The sequence below is a fragment of the Podarcis cretensis genome, assembly GCF_951804945.1.
Source record: "Podarcis cretensis genome assembly, chromosome: 5".
NCBI classification, from domain to species: Eukaryota; Metazoa; Chordata; class Lepidosauria; order Squamata; family Lacertidae; genus Podarcis; species Podarcis cretensis.
Genome location: NC_137174.1, coordinates 25,880,993 through 25,900,705, shown reverse-complemented (window position 1 = coordinate 25,900,705; position 19,713 = coordinate 25,880,993). Strand labels below are relative to the sequence as shown.

Here is a 19,713-nt window from a genome sequence, read left to right as displayed (position 1 = left end):
TCCTAGAACGTAGGAACATAAACTTCCCAGGTCACAATCCCTTTCCTTAAGCCGCATCCCTCACCAACATTTCTCTTTGTCTTATGTGTTTTTGCTTGTTAAGAATATGTCATTGAACTGTGATAATGCCTCTGGTTTGCCTGGATGGAGAGGCCCCTGACTTCTGTGTGGCTAGAAGGTAGCTTACTGTACAGTCACATCCTTTGCTCCGCCCGCTTTTGTCATAGTCCCATTGCCGAGCAACAGCATGCAGAACTCTGTGGAGTGTGAGGCCAAGCAAACAGAAGATAAAGAATCTCTGAGGTGTGCTTGCCTGGAGGCAGGGTCAGCATATGAAGTCAGGGCTTTCCTAGGGTTGGGCAAACAGCAATCTGCATAGTCAGACAACCCAATAATCACAAAGCCAAGGGTCCAGACAGAAAGCAGGAAGCAGCAAGGTAGGGCTGGGAACCACAGGCATTGTTACCAACATCTGACTGCTGCTGGAAGCTCTGCTTAAGAAGGCTGAAGCCAGCTGGTTCTCCCGAGTAACGTCTCCTCCCTCTCCTTGAAGGCTGATCAGCTGCAGGTGGAGTCACGCTGCCTTCTCCCCCTTCAGGCTGCTGTTCAGCAGGTGAAGCTGACTCCTGACCCATGACAATTATTCCCCTCTTTCTACTATCCGGATATGGCTCCTTGCAGGTTAGCCACAAGAGAATATGAAGAGAGTTTTCCACTCCTGAGCTAGACAAAGCAGCTGCTGCAAATATCCTTGAGAGCCAGTGTGGTGTAGTGGTTAAGAGTGGTAGACTCGTAATTTGGTGAACCGGGTTCGCGTCTCCGCTCCTCCACACGCACCTGCTGGGTGACCTTGGGCTAGTCACACTTCTCTGAAGTCTCTCAGCCCCACTCACCTCACAGAGTGTTTGTTGTGGGGGAGGAAGGGAAAGGAGAATGTTAGCCGCTTTGAGACTCCTTAGGGTAGTGATAAAGCAGGATATCAAATCCAAACTCTTCTTCTTCTTCTTCTGACCAACAGGTATTCCTAAGGGATAAGCTAGGCTTCCTCAACCTCGGCCCTCCAGATGTTTTTGGCCTACAACTCCCATGATCCCTAGCTAGCAGGACCAGTGGTCAGGGATGATGGGAATTGTAGTCTCAAAACAGCTGGAGGGCCGAGGTTGAGGAGCCTGGGATACGTAGTTTCTGCGGCTACTGCAGACACCTCCAGGAGTTAATTGTTTCTGATGCCTTGTGATGATGTCACACTGCTAGCAACAATGGTTTTGTGGCTCACCACCCAAAATGCATGCCTCTGGCATGGGAGCATCACACCAGCAACTGAAGTAACAGCTTTCACCTAGAGGAAGTCACTCAGCCAAGTACTATATAAATTACTGACAGGATGGGGTGGGGTAGGGCAGAAGATACTTTCTTCCTTTCCCATACATTTCAGCAATGGAGCTCTGAGAGAAGTGTATTCAGCGGGTGTAGCCTGCCTGCTGACATATACCTTTTGTGTTTAGGGGAATATGTCATCTCCCTCTTTGAGGAAGAACAAAGTATTGGGAAGTATACTGCTGAATGAAGCAGCCCATTTGTCACCTCAGCTCTTTTTGCTCCTCTCCTTTTGATACTGATGTAACTGAGCGCACATTACTTTATTTCCTCCTAAAGGCATCACAAAGGGTGCAGAGCCATATATCCTTTCTCGGAAGAGGCCTCTGAAAGTCTGCTCCTTTTTTCTTTTCTGCCGCCTGTATCAGAGAGCGGAGCATTTCCTAACTCACAGTCCTCGCAATCACGCACAGGAGAATTTCCTACCTTGCCTTGCCTTGCCAGAGATTACTCTGGATTTAAAGGTGGCTGCTTTGGGTGATGACATAATTGTTGGAACAAATCTATAATGGCTGCAAATGGAGCCCTCTCAAAGCACAAGCAAATGCCATTTCCAATATGCATTACCTCTACAAGACGAGACAGACCTAAAGTTCTGGAATTTTCCTAATGGCATTTCCCCCCCTTCCCTTTGACAGTATAAAAGAAGGAGTGTGGGGGTTTAAGAGCTTTATGTTTTGTCATGCCTTCCGACCTAATACATCCTCATCCACTGATGGAAAAGAGTCTGTTTTCTGTTATGTTAACAAACCATGATGAATGAGATTGGATGCTGGTGGGACCTCATTTCATCTCTGGTTTCTGTCTGTTTACTTGCTGAGTTCACTGGAACTCTTGTGAGCTTGTGAATGTAAATTGCAGTGATGGCTGCACCCATCCCCCCCCCACCCATTGAGTTCCTCTTATAATCATGATGTGCACCCATGAATCGTTTTTGTCAAAGATACCCCTAAAATGATGTTGGTGAATATGTTGTAAAAGGCTACACCAGTTAACAGGTAGGGATGGAGCATGAATTTGATTCAGTTTGCACTGAACCTACCCAATTTATACTACCTGAAACAATAAGCGAACTCAAAATGCAACCATCCTTCAAAATCGGCACTTCTCTGAATTTGCAATGCAGTTCTTCAACCAAGTCATGTGTACACAAATTCAAATAAAGTGTGGGCGTGAATGCATATATGACTGAAAATAACTTCTTAGGAGAAATGTTTTGCACAAAATGTGTTTTTTAGGCAAAACAGGATGCAAAAAATGTATATGGGAGGAGAAATCAACACTAAAATTCTGGTGAATTTTCATGAGGACTTAAAAAACAACAACAACTATTGTGGAAAAGCGAGAAACCAAAATTGACAGGTTTGCCCATCGCTAATGGGTTACAACTCCAGTCTGACCCAAAAGTCTTTGGGGTAAAGTTAGGAAAGTGCAGGGCTGAAGAGAGTAGCAGAGTAAATCTCTACTGTATCTGAAGCCCTGCTGTTTGCACTGCCCACAGTGAATGGGGTGGGGTGGGGTGGTTCTGTCCCAATTTTTGTTGTGTGCACTCTAGCACAAGGGAGAGGTCCAGATTGGGTCCATCACTAGTAGCTGGGCTGCCTTAGCATCCAGCGGATCCTTGGCTTGTCCAGCTGCATCCCTTTCCTCTCCCCTTGCTCATTCAAGGGTTTCCTCTGGAATTACCTTCCACCCACACTTTTGGTGGATGCAGCTGTGATCTCCACTGGGGTGGAGGTCCACACAGGTGAAACTTAGCAGGGACAGGGGGAGGGGCACCTCTGCAACATCCAAACTCTGTCTGCTGCAGCAGATCAGAGGTTCAGATTGCTCTGCAAACAAATTTTAGAATCTCTGCCCCACTCTTTTGTATCTGACAGAGCTGTTGTGTGAGTGGATTTTCATTTTTATTATTTTATTGACGCAGTTCATGCTGAAGTCAGGCCATTCAAGTCTACTCTTTTATCAGCCTGAGCCCCACAGCATCTTGGTCACACTCTGCAATGAAGGACAGAGCTATGAAATTAACATCCTGTGCAGTACCAAAAGACATTCTAGGTGCCCCATGGCTGAGTTATGGTTGCTATAGGGACATTGTTTTCCCTAACTTCTCTGCCTCTAAAGCCAACCTATCCGTATCTTTGCGTTAATCTAATGGTCTTGCACATTTTCTTTATAATCTTAAAAAAGAAGGGGGCAACAGAGAAATAGAATGAAGACAGAGAGTGAGATCTAGATAATACCACACATGAGCCATTCAAGAACAAAATGTACCTTGGGCAGAAAATTCCATATCAAGATGTCTGCTTCACACACATTTCCTCCGGTAATATCCTGTCATAAAACTTCTCCTTGCCTCCTTTAAAATAGAAAAGGTTGAGGAGAGGAGAAGATAATGCCAGTGCCTTTTTAGGGGGTGTGTACACAGGGGTACACATACCCCTAAACATTTTGTGAGTCTAAGTTTGGCCTCATTGAGGGGCAGTATTTCAATATGATTAGGAAAATGAGAGTATCCCTAAACATTTTTTTAAAGAAAAACAGCACTGGATAATGCTGTAAAAAATCTGTTGTTGGTCTTCTCCAAACAACACTCAATTACTTTTGTTACCGCTGCTGAGACTTTGGGGTGGGAAAGGATTAAGTTGTGTCTTTTAAATAAAATAATAATAATTTTGTTGTTGTTGTTTAGTCATTTAGTCGTGTCCAACTCTTCGTGACCCCATGGACCAGAGCACGCCAGGCACTCCTGTCTTCCACTGCCTCCTGCAGTTTGGTCAGACTCCTGTTTGTAGCTTCGAGAACACTGTCCAACCATCTCGTCCTCTGTCGACCCCTTCTTCTTGTGCCCTCAATCTTTCCCAACATCAGGGTCTTTTCCAGGGAGTCTTCTCTTCTCATGAGGTGGCCAAAGTATTGGAGCCTCAGCTTCATGATCTGTCCTTCCAGTGAGCACTCAGGGCTGATTTCCTTAAGAATGGATACGTTTGATCTTCTTTCAGTCCATGGGACTCTCAAGAGTCTCCTCCAGCACCATAATTCAAAAGCATCAATTCTTCGGCGATCAGCCTTCTTTATGGTTCAGCTCTCACTTCCATACATCACTACTGGGAAAGCCATGGCTCTAACTATATGGACCTTTGTTGGCAAGGTGATGTCTCTGCTTTTTAAGATGCTGTCTAGGTTTGCCATCGCCTTTCTCCCAAGGAGCAGGCGTCTTTTAATTTCGTGACTGCTGTCACCATAATAATAATAATAATAATAATAATAGACCATTGTGTTGAGGCTGATCTACAGCTATGCTGGCTATTTGAATATCCCGTTGTTGTTGTTGTTGTTGCTGTTGCTGCTGCTGCTGCTGTTGTTGTTATACCGTATCTTCCAGATATTTTGGACTACAACTGGATCAATGATCAGGATCAGTATGAAGCAGCTTTCTATGTAGTGCATTCCATATTCCTTAAATTTGTGCATGAATACCCTTAAATGCAATGGTATAACAGGCCATAATTCAATTAAAATCCCCACGTAAAAGGGCATGTCAAATTCACAACTGAATTATAGCTTTGGATTCAATCTTCAGCCTTGCTTTGGGCTGCCCCCACTTTTTTCAACCTCCCATAGCATACCAATACAATGAAGGCTTGCAGGAACTTTTCCTTGTAAAGTCAGGCTTGACATTAACAGATAGGAATTTGCCACTAACATAGCAAGAAGATTACAGTTCTCGGGTGTCATGGGAAGAAAAGGATTACAGCAATCTTTTTCTTGTTCTACAGAGCCTTATGTAGGAGGAGAGAGATTGTGCCATGCTGCCATAGGAACACGAAAATGATGGGGAAATTATCTGCAACATTTTGAATAATGATTTGGCATACATTATAATAACCTTCCTTGGTTGCTTTCACTGGGGAATAGGGCACACTGAATGCTGGTGGGTAGGAACAATGCTTACAGGACAATGGAAAACTGTTGCTGTAACAGGGAGAGTTCAGTCCATGGGTGCAAGAAAAACACACACAAATGTATTGAATTTTTTTTTAATCTATTAAAAACACACACCCAACATGCACATCCTTTGAGCTATACTTTTCTTTAAAGAAAGCATTTAAACACAAAACAAGCAAATTTAGGAGACATTTCTATAATGCATAACATCCTGTTTCTTTGAGGGAGTGTTTTGTTGCCTAAGAAAATCAATGCTTGCAAAACATGTTGATGGCAAAAATAAGAACATACCGTTGTTAGGGTCCTTATACATATTACGTTACAATGAAAATCTCAATGTGCCAGTGATAATGAATCAGAAAAATACTGCTGTGTTTTTTTTACCTCTTCACATCAATTTAGAAATGTTTTGCTTCAGGCTGGAGAGAGAAATACCTTTCTAACACCCAGACCTATAGCTCACCTCGTAATCTAGACTTTGGGGGCAGAAGGAGATCTTGGATTCCAAACTCATGACATGGTGGAGGCTGAATTATCGAAGGGAAACAATCTAGCAAAAAGGCAGTCAGAGACAGTGTGGATTTCTTCGGAATAGATAACAGGGAGACATTAGCATTAGAAGAAAAAGAAAGGTTGGCAAGCAAGCTGAAGCTGTCGGTGGAGAGGGTTGTTGTCGTTGTTTTTAGCTTGGAATAGGGCATTGATCCTATTTATTCTCTATATAGGCATACAGGAATGTGCATCCCCTCCCCCATTGGAGAAGTGACATGGGATGGTGCCATTTTGTGAGAAACCACCATTAGTTAGGGGGGAAAGTGAGGAATATCCTCATCATCAGCTGAGGCATAACCTCCTCACTTCTTATTATAGATGCTTCTCATTAAAAGAAAAGAAAATCCATGATACTCTGTGTAACATGTACTTTGCCCCTCAGTGGATTTTTTTTTAGAATTAGGAAGCCAGCCAGAGCTCAGTGCATCCCACAAATGTCTGCAAGTGTGATATGTACTAGTATTCTGAAAATACAGCATCCTGAGACTCCCCACTTCTGTCTCTGAAAAGCAAGTTTACGTTGAAGGTAGGTTTAAATGTTAGGTGGGCAGACTCAAGTCTTTTGGGGTCTACTTTTCTTTCTTTCACCCGAATCCCTGAGAGTTTTGAATGTATAAAGCAAGAGTACCTAACCCAGATCTCTTAATAGTTAAGTCATAACTAATTTATGTTAAGTGAACCTCAGTTTGGTCTTTTGCTTAAGAAGTGCCTTACAGGTTGGATGAAATCAAGATCTTCCTAGTCCAGCATCCTTGGAAGTGTTCCAGCAAAAGTTTCCAATAGTTCATTAATGAACCATCAGATACTTTCTGCCCAGTGGCACCTTCCCCTGCTTTAAAGTGTGCCTGGTGAAATCTCTGAAGCCAGAGGGGAATCACATGTAGGGAGGGGTGCTTAACTGCTCTGCAAAGGTTGTTGCTGTTCATACTCTTTGTGGCATGTATTTAGGAAATATATGCACCTTTGCTTAATTTTGGCAGGTCACTGAACTCAGCTTTTCTTGGCAGACGATGTTTGTTTGTGCAAATAATAATAATAATAATAATAATAATAATAATAATAATAATAATTTATTTATTTATACCCTGCCCATCTGGCTGGGTTTCCCCAGCCACTCTGGGCGGCTCCCAACAGAATATTAAAAGCACAATAGAACATCAAACATTAAACACTTCCCTAAACAGGGCTGCCTTCAGATGTCTTCTAAAAGTCAGATAGTTTTTTATTTCCTTGACATTTGATGGGAGAGCGTTCCACATGGCGGGCGCCACTACCGAGGCCCTCTGCTTGGTTCCCTGTAACTTGGCTTCTCACAGTGAGGGAACCACCAGAAGGCCCTCGGAGCTGGACCTCAGTATCTGGGCAGAACGATGGGGGTGAAGACTCTCCTTCAGGTACAGTATACTGGGCTGCAGCCGCTTAGGGCTTTAAAGGTCATTACCAACACTTTGAATTGTGCTCGGAAACGTACTGTGTACCCAACCCCAAGATTGTCGGATTGTGTCTCTCTTGTGTTTGCACCCGTTTGCTCCCTGTTTGTTTGATGGAATACTGAGTTACCTATTGAGAAGATCCATAAAACAGCAACTATATCCAAATGAATTATTGTGAAAATAAGAAATGGTGGTGGGACGCACACACACAATTTTGTCCTTACCATATTACCAAAGTCCTCACCTGAAACAGAAAAAAGGGAAGGGGAATGCTCCAGACCAGAATTCTCATGGTCATAACCTGGGACCTACTTCATTGCACTACCTGGACTTTAAAGTTGGAAAGCCCTCAGAGCAGGGAAGGCAAATGGATGGAGGCTTCCTATGTAGAACTTGACGTTTTGCTCACAATTCTGCTGTGAAGAAAAGACACAGTGGCACTGGTGTTGACTTCCTGCTTCCTTTTGTAGTATTGCTATCTCAGGCATGTTCTATGAAAGCCAAGGATGACCCTCTACTGTTCTTCTCATTGAGGGGTCATTCAGAAAGCTCAACATATTTTACTGCCTGAAGCAGAGCCCCAAGTGGTGACTGTCTTATGGTAGGGCCCACATGTTACAAAGCCTTGTGCTCTGTTATTCAGATACCAGTCTGTTCTTTTTTGTATTCATGCCCCCCATGCTGCCTGAAGCACAGTGCTTCACTGTGCTACATGGTAGGCCCGCTCTGCCACTTGCCTCATACTAGGTTCAACATTAACATGCATCGTCATCAAGCAACTGCTGAGGTCCCAGCAAGACCAACTGCTGAGTCCTGCCCTGAGCTGTCTAATCAGTGCTGCCTGCCCAGCCACTATTTTAATTTTCTGCAGTGCCGCTGGTATTGCATCAATCCACCTCACTGTAGGAAATTATCATGGTTGCCCTTTTCATTTCCCACAAGGCCCAAAGTGTTGCCACATTTGAGGGCACTATTGGAAATTAAAATGGTGGCTGGTGCATAGCAAACTGCTGCTATGCCCAGAATTACCATGTAAGACTGCTAGGGAGGCCACTGATGTAGGATGAGTCCCACCAGAGGTCCCTTAGCCAACCGCCCTTCACACCTGCAGCTAGCCCTGCTTCACATTACTCAAAAGCATATGCTCCATACAGATAGGTGATGCCAATTTTGTGATGTGGCGGGATTGAACTTGCTTCTAGATTTATAATATTATAGTCAAAATACTAATATTGATCGATGCTGTTCTTTAGACGTGATGATGTCCAGTTATACGGATCATCTTTGTGGCTTTAGAACGTACACATATATACTGTTGACAGTAGCACAACAAGGCGCTTGTCCATTAAGTATATGAATCATTACTCTGCTTAAGATTGCCTAAGCCTCCCTTGTCTGCTTTTCTAATTTATTTTCCTTCAATTACTTTTGCAAGAGAGTACATTCTGCAGGATCTGAAAGCTCCCTGTACTTAGATAACATGTTTTCACAGCACTCATTTATCCAGCTTCTTCTCATTGTGTAGTCAAGAGAGAAATTCAATTATTTTCATTTCGGGAGTGAAACCCCGAAGCTGGGCTACCCAGCAGCTTACAAAATTGATAGTATATGAGTAGACGTCAACATGCTAACTGTGTTAATAAGTTCATCTAACACATTTGTATGTTAAAAATAAGAACACAATGCTTAAAAGGCAAACAGATCAAGCACTTTTTATAGCCAACATTTCCTTTGGAAAGCCCAATGCAACTCACAAGGTGCTCCTAATGGTCAGGATCCACCTCAGGCTAAATCTGTTAAGAGTCTGCACAATAGTACCAAACACATGCGGACCATTCACTGGGCATCAGTAGGTAAGATACAAAATTCCTCAGCCACTATCAGTTAACATATATGGGGGGACCATTTGACCATTTGGTCTCTGTGCAAGCTCCCTCAGGACAGATACTTGCCATCTTGTGCTCTGTAGTATGCCATGCACACTGGAACATAGCCTTAGTCAATCCATTGTTCCATCTATCTCAGTATTGTTGACACTGGGTGGCAAAAACCCTTCAGGGCTTCAAACAGGGGTCTCTTCAAGCCTTACCTGGAAAGACCAAGGATTGGACATGAGCTTTTTTAATGCAAAGTATGTGTTCTACCGGGACGCAGGTGGTGCTGTGGGTTAAAGCCTCAGCGCCTAGGACTTGCCGATCGAAAGGTCGGCGGTTCGAATCCCTGCGGCGGGGTGCGCTCCCGCTGCTCGGTCCCAGCGCCTGCCAACCTAGCAGTTCGAAAGCACCTCCGGGTGCAAGTAGATAAATAGGGACCGCTTACCAGCGGGAAGGTAAACGGCGTTTCCGTGTGCGGCTCTGGCTCGCCAGAGCAGCGATGTCACGCTGGCCACGTGACCCGGAAGTGTCTCCGGACAGCGCTGGCCCCTGGCCTCTTAAGTGAGATGGGCGCACAACCCCAGAGTCTGTCAAGACTGGCCCGTATGGGCAGGGGTACCTTTACCTTTACCTATGTGTTCTACCACTGAGCTATAGCCTTTTCTCCAATTACTAATGAATGAATGAATGCACTTTATTTTCTGCATCAGTGTGGGTAGCTTACTGGGTAAGAGTATTACTGCCCTCCTCCTTGCTTTGCTGTAGCACTACTACTAGAGATGGCCAGAGTCATATCGCAGCTATCAACTATAGGGTCCTATGAAATTATTGACTCTGTCTTGCAACCTGTTGCTAAAGTACAGGTTGCTGTCGAAGCGCTTGCTCCTGCTTGCTGTCAGATCACCAGCCCTGACGCTTCCTGCTTTCTTTCTTCAGACCTGCCTGCAATTGTGTTCCCAGCTCTTCTGATTCCATGGGGTTTCCCCAGATATTCAAAGATGATAGCATGTTATTTAAATTTCAAAAAATTACTAAATAGAGTTGGCAAATTGTTCACAGACCAACTATCTGGTGCACGCAAACTAGACACACCTGCCAGCCATAAACTGCTTTACATTCTGCAGAATTTTGAAATGTGTCACTGAGATTTCACAAATGTAATTAAAACATGGAAGGTGGGCGCAGATGAAGCTAATTTCACAGCACTGTGTAGTCTTTAGAGGCTCTCTAATCCTCCATGGAGGCATTAAGGCTGCAATTTTATGCATGCTTTCCTGGGAGTAAGCCTCATTGCCATCCTTACCATGGTGAGAAGGAGAGATTTGCATGTGGTGAGCCAGCCCTACCATTAGACAGACTAAGACTGATGCCTCAGGTGGAAAATGTCAAAGGGCAGCAGTGTTCCCCTACTTTTATTCATCTATTCCAGGATTCAGTGCTGGCATTGATATAGTGCATTCAAATTTTGTTCCATAAAAACATCACATCAATAAGAACAACAAAGAGCAATGATGTACATATGTTTTCTTATGTTTTAAATTAGCTGTACAGTATCCATGATGATAATACTTTTTCTTCACTATGTCACAAGTGTTTTATTGAGTATTACATGACTCCTAGCCTGAATTCTGGTGCCTTTTGGCCTTGGTGAGTGGGTGGAGCCAACAGGTGTGTGACACTCCAAATGCTGTTGGATTACAGCATCCATCACCCTTGACCACAGGCCACCCTGGCTGGAGCTGATGGAATCCAACATCTGGAGGACCACAGGTTCCCATGCCCTAAGTCCATCTAATGTCCCCATCTTAAAACAGTTTAAAAGGGCTGGGTTAGAGATCTTACTCATTAAAGCTTCTCCACTTGGGGAATCAGCACTCCCAAGCTGGAGAGCAGCACCCCCTCCACACATAGTCACACACAAAGCTCAAGGGGAGCACAGCTAGAAATGTCTCCTTGAAACAGACCACTTCCATTTGATAACTAGGCAAGACTCTGCTGTGCTACTTAATAGAAAGTGCAGCAATCTCTGGCAGCCATCCCAGCTTTTCAGCAAAACAAAACATTGTGAGTTGTGTTTATGTTTTCTCACCTAATGCCTGAGTATTATGCAGGTTATTGTCACTCCAAAACACACATGCATCAGTAAAACAGAGCCATTAAAAGGGGCAGAAAGACAGACAGAGTTTTCCTGGGGAATATCAATTTAATAGTTTACTTGCCGGATCTCTGAATGCAGTTACAGAGTGGAAGAGCCCCATTTTAAAATTTCTTTAAGCACATGGGAAGGGTCTGGAGCTGAATTGCAGGACATACCTGTATGTTTTGCATGCAAAATGACCTTACCCTCAGGCCACTCCAGACTGGTGTTTATTATGTGGGCATATTCTGTAACATGTCTTTGATGAATTGATGGCAGATTTATACTGAACTGTCCACACCGCGTTCTGCTTCCTTAGTCGTTCTGTGATGCTTTCCCAATGTTACTGTGTTACTGCCATCTGGAGGGGCACTCTTGCACTATAGCACAAAGAAAGTGGGACAACCCCTGTGCCCCGTAAGATCTGTGGCACAAAAAGATACAGGCTTTCAACAGGAAGCTATGCAACAAGCACCAACTGGAAACAAAGCAGTGTGTCTGACTCAAAACCTTTGCAGATATAAACAGTATTAAAAATGAGATCATGTATAACTGCCCATATACACTCATGAGCAGATATAGGTAAAGGTAAAGGTACCTCTGACCATTAGGTCCAGTCACAGACAACTCTGGGGTTGCGGCACTCATCTCGCTTTATTGGCCGAGGGAGCCAATAAAGTTTCCGGGACAGCTTCCGGGTCATGTGGCCAGCATGACTAAGCTGCTTCTGGCAAACCAGAGCAGTGCATGGAAACGCCGTTTACCTTCCCACTGGAGCGGTACCTATTTATCTACTTGCACTTTGATGTGCCTTCGAACTGCTATGTGGGCAGGAGCAGGGACCAAGCAACGGGAGCTCACCCTATCGCGGGGATTCGAACCGCCGACCTTCTGATCGGCATGCCCTAGGCTCTGTGGTTTAACCCACAGCGTCACCCGCATCCCATGAGCAAATATAACCATGCACAAAAATAATAAAAAAGATGTCTGAGGGGTCTTTAGTCATTATTCAGATTGTGTGATTAGCAACCATATTGGTTGGTTTGCTTGTTAAAAAGATAATGTTCAGCATGTGGGGTGATATCAGCCCCCAGGCACTCTATCTTTGGCATTCTCCGTGCCAGGTATTCAGATGGATATGCTTAGAAGCATCAACACAACCAGGAACTCAGATAGCCCAGGGTCAGGCAGAATTTTCCAATTGTTTCCAGATGAGCTCATTTAAGGGCCTCCTGTGGACCTTCTCAATTCAACACAGAGCCTGGCATGCAGGGGGAAATTGAGGAAGGCCTTGTGTGCACACCCTCATGTTTCCTACTATTACCTGTTTGGCATAACACCTTGCAGGGGGCAGCAAACGTTTTCAGCAGGGGGCCGGTCCACTGTCCCTCAGACTTTGTGGGGGGCCGGACTGTATTTTGGAGGGAAAAAATGAATGAATTCCTATGCCCCACAAATAACCCAGAGAAGCATTTTAAATAAAAGGACACATTCTATTCATGTAAAAACATGCTGGTTCCCGGACCGCCCACAGGCCAGATTTAGAAGGCGATTGGGCCAGATCCGGCCCCTGGGCCTTAGTTTGCCTACCCATGCCTTATGGTAACTTCATCTCAGGAATTGTTGTAGATAGGATGCCCTATTACTGCAACTGCAAAGAGGAGATCAATAGCTAGAGATGCGTAAGGGAAGCATTTCATGGAAAAGGAGAGGGAATATGGCCTGGCAACTTTACAGTTGCATATATTGAAATGAATCAACACATGCCAATGTGTAACAAAAGGTTTAAATGCATACAGAGCCTGTTTCCTTCATGACATCAGGGAGAACGCTGCGAGTGTGCACTGCTGGAAGTGGGCTGACTCAGGAGAGGGGGACTGTGGTTTGTGGGGGCCTGTACAAGACAGGAGGTGAGAATCAGAGGCGGCGGCGGGGGGGGGGGTGTGGCTTCAGAACTGGAGGAAGAGGCAGGACAGGCAAGTGAAAGGCTGGGTGCTTCCCCACCCTCTCCTGCACCACTGTCTCCCAGAACCAGGAGAGAACTGAAGCAGGAAGATCAGGGGTAGCTTCTACACAGGCATAGTCTCTGGCTAGGTGCATGCAGCCTGTCAGGTATATAAACTGGTGGAGGGGGAGTGGTCCCCAGTTGCTGCAACTGCTTCATAGATTGTGGACCTGGGAGTAGCTGCCTAGATGCTAGGTTGGTGTGTGCAGGTATCCAGAACTGCAGAAGTGATGGTGTTCTTTTTTTGTTTAGAATAAAGGGTTGGAAGCACCCTTGACACATGATCAATTGCTGGCATCTACTAAATCTGAATCTAAGAATAGAGACTACTCCACCCCCACACCATATATGCAAATTAGGGTGCTAGAATATTGGTTTTGTTGCTATGATACCAACCTGAGCAACTTTGCACCTATATTCTGCATGGTATACTGACTACACACACACACACACACACAGAGAGAGAGAGAGAGAGAGAGAGAGAGAGAGAGAGAGAGAGAGTATATATATCTATATTTCCCTAGCTAATTGTTGGGGGGGGGGCACGTTTTACATATGGTAGATGTTTCACATGGACTCCAGCCCCACTCAGATCACTGAGGATTTTGTGCTTTTCAGACTGAAGTGAAGAATTCCAGTGTTTTGTTCATGTAATATACTAGCCGCAGAGCTCCATAATGAACAGTTTCCTTATGCGGCTTGCTTACTGCCTGACTGTGAGACGCTATTATTTTGCTTAAAATATGTCATTATCTGATAATAACAAATTGCATGTGATGAATGTGAGGTGGGCAGGAATTTATTTATTTTCTTTTTTTCTTTTGCAAAATCCAAAACTGTTTAAAACTTTCAACTTTGTCATATTACCAAAACCCTGTGGTAGTGATGGGCCCTCTTGGTGTGTTTCCTCAATGTTTGATGCAAGTGTGGTGTGGCTCAAGAGTGGGCAACCTGTGGTCCTCCAGATATTGTTGGGATTCAACTCCCATCAGCCTCAGCCAGCATAGTCAATGGTCATGGTTAATGGAAACTATAATCTTATAATAACTGGAGACCTACTGATTCCTCATTCCTGTTGTTGTTGTTCAGTCGTTTAGTCGTGTCCAACTCTTCGTGACCCCATGGACCAGAGCACGCCAGGCACTCCTGTCTTCCACTGCCTCCCGCAGTTTGGTCAAACTCATGCTGGTGGCTTCGAGAACACTGTCCAACCACCTCATCCTCTGTTGTCCCCTTCTCCTTGTGCCCTCCATCTTTCCCAACATCAGGTTCTTTTCCAGGGAGTCTTCTCTTCTCATGAGGTAGCCAGAGTATTGGAGACTCAGCTTCAGGATCTGTCCTTCCAGTGAGCTCTCAGGGCTGATTTCCTTAAGAATGGATAGGTTTGATCTTCTTGCAGTCCATGGGACTCTCAAGAGTCTCCTCCAGCACCATAACTCAAAAGCATCAATTTTTTGGCGATCTGCCTTCTTTATGGTCCAGCTCTCACTTCCATACATCACTACTGGGAAAACATCACTACTCATTCCTATGTAGGGCTAAATCTGCTCCCTGCTTATGGTGACTTCACAGCCTGGACTCTGGGGTGGGTAAGTTTTACTCTACTCCTCAGTCTATTGACCACACTGGAACTCTTTTACCTTGTTCCATAGAACTTACCGTAAGTGGGAGCTATTGAGAACAAAGCTCATTTCTATCTGGGTTCTGTTAATTGGACACACCATGCTAGAGTATGACAAGAACTCAGGGACTAGCTTCTTGTATCTGATGAGCTATGGGGAAGTAGGAAGTGCTTCTGAGTGTGACACCAACCTTCCAATGTATGCCCTGTTTAACCATTGCACCATGATGCCTTTCATGTCCTAGAGACACCACGGCCCATCTTCATCACAGAGTCAAGAGCTTTGAGGTCATCTGGTATGTGCCATTGGTGGCTTGCTGCATATGACAGTTCCCAAATTGGGATACATTATTCATCCCTCTTTTTGCCCTTCAAAGGCCCAGCTGGAGCCAGAAGGAGGGGGGGTAACCACTGTCCTTAAGACATGAGTGCACATTGCAAACCCGTGCTTATAATTTAAGCCATTAAAAAGGCAGACCCATTATGCTGTAATTATTTATTGATTTTATATACTATAGCCATTATGCACAGCACTCCCTGAACCAATGTTAATAGTCAGCAAATTTGAAAATTCTCCAATCTGACCTATTTTTATCAGGAGATGCCAATTACGCATATAATAACAATGGCATTCTAAATTGTTATAAATGAAGATAAATGAAAAGGAAGGAGGGGACAATAATCAATAACTTCCAGGGATTTTAAAGTGAAAGCAGACCAGGCAGCTTCTGCCGTGAAGAACCAGCCTTAGTCTGTTCTCAAAGAGAGTTTTGCCAGATGGGGACATCCTTTTTGGTATCTTCCACTTTGAGATTAGCCAATGGCAATAAACCTTGGCGATATGAACATAGAGCTGCAAAATGGCTCAAGGAGAAAATTCTTCTCAGCCCTAACAGAGGGCACCTTCAAATGGAGGACTCTTCAAAACAGAGAAGTGCCCTCTGCAGAGTAGGACATAAGACCACTCTATTCACAGAACATGGATTCACTGCCTCTCTCTCTCTCCATGAGCTTCTGGAAGTGTATGCAGGCAGAGCTAAAGGGCGTTAACAGAAATGTGAGGTCTATATATGCCCAGCCTGTCATCTTTCTCTGTCGTTAGTCTCTGTCTAGACTACAAGCAACTTCCATGACATACGGATAGATGGATGTATAGGAAACGTGCTTGGCCCACCCATTTCCTGTAATACTACCTCAGAAGGCGAGGGGGAGCAAAGGACTTTGCCAAGCACAGGCAATGTGTCCACATTTGAAATGAATCCAATCTTCTTTCTTCTTCTTCTTCTTCTTCTTCTTCTTCTTCTTCTTCTTCTTCTGTCCAAGGATTATTCAATGTAGCAAACATCAATAAAATATGAAAAGAGCTCCAGGTAAATATCAAAAACTAGATCAAACAATAAACTATCATATGATAAAAGAACACCACTAGCCAGCTTTTCTTTTTAAAACAGAAAACAGAGAGTTCAAAAATCAATGAATGCATTTACAAATATTAATTTAAAAACTGTTTTTGATCCACATCTACACTTCCCCTAAGAATAAATGACAAATGATTAAATTGTAGTTGGGGGCGGGGAGAGAAACGCATCAGATTATACGAAAAACCAGAAAATGTCAATCTTGACAAGTTTCATGACTGCGACATGAAGTCAGTTGCTTTTTTTCAAGCCCCCATCGTTATGTCAAAGAACTTGAATGGATGTATTAATTTCTTGAAGCACTTTTGAGGAAGTGTACACTTTGTGTACCCTGATGTTGGACTTCAACTCTCATAATCCCCAACAAGATTAGCTAATGTTCAGGGATGATGGAAGTTGTAGTCCAACAACATCCATGGACCCATGGTTGAAGAACACTATGGTAATGGTTGGGGTACTACCTGCCTGTCAACTTTCCCTTTCTCCTTGCCAACAGCTGCTCTGACTGCACACTGTTGCTGACTCAAATGATAGGCACAATCAAGTAGGAGAATGAGAGGCTATGCTCACCTGAAATAGAACAAACTGTGTCCACATGCTCCTGCTTCCGCCTGTCCCAGTGAGAAACTGTTGTTTGCTGATGCCACCTGCCCAGTTGACTGCCTGAGGGAGGGAGGGGGAGAGACTGGCCATTGTGACCTCATCCTGAAGCTGTCTGCTTGAAGGAGAGACTGGCCATTGCGACCTACTTGTGAAGGTAAAAGGTAAGGTAAAGGACCCGTGGACGGTTAAGTCCAGTCAAAGGTGACAATAGAGTTGTGGCGTTCATCTCGCTTTCAGGCTGAGGGAGCTGGCATTTGTCCACAGACAGCTTTCTGGGTCATGTGGCCAGCAGGACTAAACCGCTTCTGGCAAAATGGAAGCCAGAGCGCAAGGAAACACCGTTTACTTTCCCACCGCAATGGTACCTATTTATCTACTTGCACTGACATGCTTTCAAGTTTGTAGGTTGGCAGGAGCTGGGACAGAGCAATGGGAGCTCACTCCATTGTGGGAATTCGAACCGCCAACCTTCTAATTGGCAAGCCCAAGAGGCTCAATGGTTTAGACCACAGCACCACCCGCTTCATTGCGAGCTACTTTTGAGGTTGCTGACCAGAAGGTCAGACCATTCTGATGCTTTCCTAAGAGAGAGAGACTGGTAATTGTGACAGGCTGGTGCTGAAGGAAACAGACAGGCCATTGTGACCTTATTCTGGTGCCTTCTGCCTAAAGAAGGGAGACCAGCCATGGTGACCTCATGCTGATGCTGCCTGCCTGAAGGAGAATGGCCTTTGTGTCCTCATGTTCATGTTTCATGCATGAAGGAGAGAGACTGGCCTTTATAACCTAATGCTGTTGATGCTGGCAGTCTGAAGGGGAGAGAGGCTGGCCATTGTGACCTCATGCTGATGCTGCTTGCCTGGAGCAGTGAACATTGTAATATAATACAATACTATTGATATTAGTATTAATGAATTTTTACCTTTCTCCTGCTATTCTTCCTCACATCAGTATTTAAATGTCTGCTTCCTTCTCTTTGTTGACAGGCAGTACATAGAGGGTGGTGTTCAACTAAGCCTCATTCCAAATAGACCTACTGAAACTAAGGAACCTAAATAAGTTACCTTCATAAATATTAGTAGGTCAACTTTGTGTAAAATGTAGTTGAATACCACTCATGCCATCTGAAGACAAATCTTGTCAAAGCTTTCATCCCTGTTGCAGAACTTAATGAAAGAGTGCCTTTCATAACTATTGCTACAGTGTCCATTTTGTCTTTTTATATTGTTATCTTTGGCTGAAGGGTGATATACAAATTTTAATAATAATGGTAATGATAATGATAATGACAAAGGTGAGTAAGCAGTCTTTTATGTTTTATGGTAGCTGAAGTAATGACTTCAAATGAAAAGTATAAAACTGAGGTTTAGATTTGCTGAGCCATTTCAGTTTTTCACTGAACTGTTGCCAATTTAAAGCTATGGATTAGCAGAAGGAAATAAGCTTTGTTTGAAAAAAAGGATGAGTAGAAAGAGTTCCTAATAAACTGCAAAAGGACAGGCATTTTTAATACAACCATCTCACGCTGTTGTGGTCTTGTCTTCCCTCTGTATAGGAGAGGGCTGGCCCAATGATGAGGCATGGAGAAGCAGCTGCCTCAGGCCCCCATGGGCTCCCACCTGCTCCACTGCCACTGGAGAAGTGGTGCTAGAATCAGCACTGATATCTGCTAAGAGCTCATGAGATCTCACAGAGACATCTTGTGAGATTTTGATGAGATCTTGGGAGATCGCGCTGGAAATCAGTGCCAAGACTCTGCAGCAAGCCGTGTGGCAGTGGTGCTGGCAGAGGCAGGTAATGCAGCTTCATGTTGGGAAACTGTGTATGTGCAGCTACTCACACAGACTCAATTAAGGTTTGGCAGACAGCCAGAAGGCAATCTGAAGGAGTAAGTCTGCCTGGTGATAACAGAGGCTCCCTGATTGGTCAAGCTCTTTCAAGGGAGTGAGAATTAATGGCCTACTAACTGGAATGTGTTAGTTCAGAGTTTGGAGATCTGAGTTCTGTTCCTGTAAATAGTCCACTGTATATAATAAACACCTAACGACAAGTTTCTGGTTCTTGCTTCGTCTATCCTGTCTGCAGCCAAGTCGCCAATTGCTTCCGTGGATTCTGCGTTTACTCTGCTAGGTCTGGCTAAGGCCCTGAAACTAGTCAGAAAGTTGTGAAACACCAGATAGGTTTTACCAATACGTCAGTGCCAGAGGTAAGTGGCACAGCGGCAGAGGTGGCATTGTTGGGGGAGATTGTGCAGCAGATCTCTTCCTACTTCTCAAGCCCTTGCAAAGCCCTCACGACTGTGCAGGAAAGGAGAGATTCAGCAAAGATTTCTCCTTAAGGAGAAACCATGACCAAATCCCTCAGCCAGCAGGGGGGCGAGGTTTGGCAAGGGCTTTTCCTTGAGGGGGATCCCTTGGAGAGCCTCATGTCCCCCCACTGTGGGGGCAGCAGTGGGGCATTTTGCCTCAGGTGCCGAAATGCCTTGGGCCACTCTTGGCATGGGGTCAATGTAAGCACCATTACATGCAGTAGGCAGGAAACTACAGGTTTGTGAACACTTCCCTGGAAAGAAAACTTCTGCCAAAAAAGGGAAAAAAGGGGAGGAGAGAACATAAAAAGCAATATTTTAGAGCATATCTCAGCACAGCACATCCCAGGGACAGGATCATTTTGTATACTCAGGGAGGATTTTTCTAAAAATGAGAAAGCATTCAAACAAGATTTTCCATCTGCAGCCTGAATTGG

The 19,713-nt window shown here is 44.4% G+C and overlaps 1 long non-coding RNA gene across 4 annotated transcripts; it reads left to right on the top strand.

The window, feature by feature from the left end:
• The first annotated feature begins 276 nt into the window (after window positions 1-276).
• Window positions 277-19,018, top strand: LOC307215992. 4 transcript variants are annotated; one of them, XR_013838854.1, is made up of 5 exons: window positions 277-437; window positions 6,275-6,403; window positions 16,862-17,129; window positions 17,955-18,046; window positions 18,524-19,018. It is a non-coding gene; the product is annotated as an uncharacterized lncRNA (long non-coding RNA). The 4 variants fall into 4 exon arrangements; XR_013838855.1 differs by having other exon boundaries at window positions 17,955-19,018; XR_013838856.1 differs by having other exon boundaries at window positions 16,862-18,046.
• The last annotated feature ends 695 nt before the right edge of the window (window positions 19,019-19,713 follow it).